Raw genomic sequence first — 3911 nt, forward strand, 5'->3', positions numbered from 1 at the left:
TGGATCAGACCTTGGAAATCCATTTGTTTGGTAGTTTGTTGAATAGGTAGCTACTAATAGCTATCATTTGTTGAAGGCTTTCTATGTGTGAAACACTGTGCTTGACATATGCTTCTTATAAATTTACTCATTTAATCTTCATAACAATCGTATGAATAGATATTATCATATCCATTTAACATAATTATCAAATATTGTGCATAAGGGCAATATTTGGGTAATTTTAAATGCCATATTAAAAATATAATTTGTAGAATTATGCTATAATTATTTTCAACTTTTGTCATAAGTATTTTTAATTTTACCATTTTATGGCATATTTTTTATCACTTTTTCATTTTATTCTTTTATTGGCACATAATATTTGTGCATATTTATGGAATACATATGATATTTTGTCACATGCATAGAATGTGTAATGATCAAGTCAGGGTATTTAGGGTATCCATCACCTCAAGTATTTATTAATATCATTTCTATGTATTGGAAACATTTCAAGTCCTCTCTTCTAGCTATTTTGAAATATGCAATACATTGTTGTTAACTATAGTCACCCTACTCTGCTATCAAACATTAGAACTTACCCCTTCCATCTAACCATACCTTTGTACCTATTAACCAACCTTTCTTCATTGCCCCCTCCCAAAAAAAAACCATTCCCCCCAGCCTCTGGTATCTATCACTCTACTCTCTACCTCCATGTGATCCATTTTTTTAGCTTCCACATAGGAGTGAGAACATGTGACATTTGTCTTTCTGTGACTAGTTTATTTCACTTAACATAATGACCTCCAGTGCCATCCATGTTGCTGCAAATGATAAGATTTTATTCCTTTTTATGGCTAAATAGTATCCCATTGTGAATATATACCACATTTTCTTTATTCATTCATTCATTGATGGATATTTTAAGTTAATAAATAGTCCTCAGTTTTGACTCAATTCTTCAGGAAATGGTGACCTTCAGATTTTCAACTATAAACTACTAAACTTCCTTTCCATTATCATTAATCCAATCATATTTGCCTAATACACTCCCTATATATTTTTTAGGACATAGTAGATAATATCCTTTCATTTATTATATAATAGGAAAACTAACTTTTGTTAACTTAATATTCCCTAGTCGTGAAATTCAACTACGTTATCTTATAGGTGGTAAGACCAGTAGTTACATTTTCTATTTGACTTTTGCTCACCATTCCAAAATCTTTAAAATTATCTGCTCCATTAAAATTCCAAAAACCACCATTCAAAAGTCTGCTTAACATCAGAATGAATGTATTATTTCTTTGGGAAGATAACCTGACCTATGGTAGTCTTCATAAAATAAGGAATTTTTATATACCACACTAAAGTCTAAAATATATGTTCTTGAGCTTTAAAACACCTTTAAAGCTTTCTATTTAATTCTGCATTCATTTTTTTTTACCAGATACTATAAAAGTTCTGCTACATCACATCATTGTTGCTTTACTTTTGTTCATTCTCTTTGCCTAGTTCATCCCACGTTCTTTATTTTTACAAAATGTCAGTGAAGAGACTAAACATAAATAAACAAAGATCATGGCTAAGCTAGATGCAGAGAAAGTGACAGTCAATGCCAGATGCCAGAGATTTTCTTCAAATTACATATTCAGCACCAGGTGGCTGAGTTGGCCTAACAAAAGAACATGTGTTTATGAGAGATACAGAGATGAAATTGGAAAGACCAGTTCTCATCTGGATAAAATTGAGTTATTTAATGAAAGCATCTGAGAAGGGTTTGGAATCAAAGTACAAATGAAATTAAGTTAAATCATTTATTCATATTTACACAGAAGGGAAATGTTATTGTAATTTATAAGATTTCTTTTCAAAATGAATACTCAGGACAAATGCTAACATTTATAATATCAGCTAAAGGAAAAAAATCCTTTAATTATGCTTTAGCGACAGCCTAATATTAAATCTGTTTCCAACTCTCTACAGAGTGGTTATAATTAAGATAATCAACTTTTCCTCTTATGGGTGAAAGTAGAAATACAATTTCTTGGAAAAATATATCGTATTTCTTGTCCTGAAAGATCTCACAGCTCAAATTGAGGTTGGTGCCTTTACAACTGGCTACAGTAAATAAACTGACCATGTAGTATGACCTTACACAGAAACTAATGACTTCAGGAGTATTTTTTTTTAAGAGGTGGGGGTCTTTCACTGTTGCCCAGGCTGCAGTGCAGTGGCATGAGGCAGCCTTGAACTCCTGGCTTCAAGTGATCCTCCTACCTCAGCCTCCCAAGTAGCTAAGACTACAGGCATGCACCACCATGCCCAGCTAATTTTTTAAAGAAATTTCTTGTAGAGACAGTGTCTGCTATGTTGCACAAGCGTGAGCCACCATGCCTGCAACTTCAGGAGTATTTCAAGATGTTTTCTTAACACAAATGAATCGAGTCATCATAGATATGCTGTATTATATGTTTACAATACATATTCACATATATGTGAACCATATGTGTTTGTGTGCAGCTGAGTACTGCTGTTGCCAAAGCAGCCACTGCCTTAGAAAGCAATCAAATGCAGGCAGGATGTTAATTTTACCGTAAGATGTGTTAAGCAAGATGGCATTGCCATCACTTAAATTTATTTCTCACAAGTTACTTTTTAAGTGTACAATAGAGGTGTACAAGTTACTTTTTAAGCATTCATGAGGAAGTAGCCTATTAAAAATGCTTTAGACAATATTTAAAATATTAATACAAATGAATAGCTGTGTGATCAATACATTGGTGTCCCCTGTATGTCCCTTCCTTCTTCCTCACCCCAACCCTGCAGAAGTAACCACAATCTTGAATTTAAAGTTTATCATTCTGAAATGGCTCCTCCCTTCCTCCCTTCCTCCCTCCCTCTTTCTTTCTTTCTTTCTTTCTTTCTCTCTCTCTCTTTCTTTCTTTTCTCCTTCCTGTCTTCCTTTCTTTCCTTCTTCTTTCTCTCTCTTAAATACATCCATACTTATTTACCTACTTATTTTTATTACCTATTACAATTTATAAATAAAATTGAATATGGTGTACACTGTGATGTTTTGATAAATGTATACATACATTTCGGAATTATCGAATTAAGCTAATCAACATATCCATCACCTTACATGCTATCATTTTTTGGGGGTGAGAACATTGTAAACCTCCTCTCTTGCTTTTTTCCCCCCGAGGAAGACGTGGTCGCAGGTGCAGTGGAGCTGTGGTGTGCTCGCTTCTGCTCCGGACTCACCGCTGTTTGCTCTGGCCAAGGAGCAAGTCGGTCAGGAAGCCGTGCAGCAGCCATGGCTTTTAGAGACACAGGAAAAACACCTGTGGAGCCAGAGGTGGTGATTCACGGAGTTAGAATTACTCTAACCAGCCTCAACATAAAGTCCCCAAAGAAGGTATGTGCTGACTTGATCAGACGCGCAAAGGAAAAGAATCTCAAAGCGAAAGGACCAGTTTGGATGCCTTCCAAGACTTTGAGAATAACTCCAAGTAAACCTCCTCGTGGTGAAGGTTCTAAGACTTGGGTCCGCTTCCAGATGAGAATCCACAAGCGGCTCATTGACTTGCACAGTCCTTCTGAGATTGTTAAACAGATTAATTCCACCAGTATTGAGCCAGGAGTTGAGGTTGAAGCCACCATTGCAAATGCTTAGGTCAACTGTTTTAATAAATTGATTACCAGTTGTTAAAAAAAAAAAACAACAACTATTCTCTTAGCAATATTCAATTATACATTACTATTAACTAGAGTCACCATGTTGTATGGTAGATCTCCAGAACTTATTCCTCCTAACTCAAACTTTGTACACTTTGACCGACATCTCCCCACTTATCCCTTCCTGCTCTCCTGGTGCACTGGAAATCACCGTTCCACTCTCTGCTTTTAAGTGTTCGACTTTT

At 35.2% G+C, this 3911-nt stretch overlaps 1 pseudogene; it reads left to right on the top strand.

The window, feature by feature from the left end:
* The first annotated feature begins 3289 nt into the window (after window positions 1–3289).
* On the top strand, window positions 3290–3664 carry LOC138386738 (small ribosomal subunit protein uS10 pseudogene; annotated as a pseudogene).
* The last annotated feature ends 247 nt before the right edge of the window (window positions 3665–3911 follow it).

Source organism: Eulemur rufifrons, chromosome 1, assembly GCF_041146395.1.
Source record: "Eulemur rufifrons isolate Redbay chromosome 1, OSU_ERuf_1, whole genome shotgun sequence".
In the NCBI taxonomy this organism is placed as follows: domain Eukaryota; kingdom Metazoa; phylum Chordata; class Mammalia; order Primates; family Lemuridae; genus Eulemur; species Eulemur rufifrons.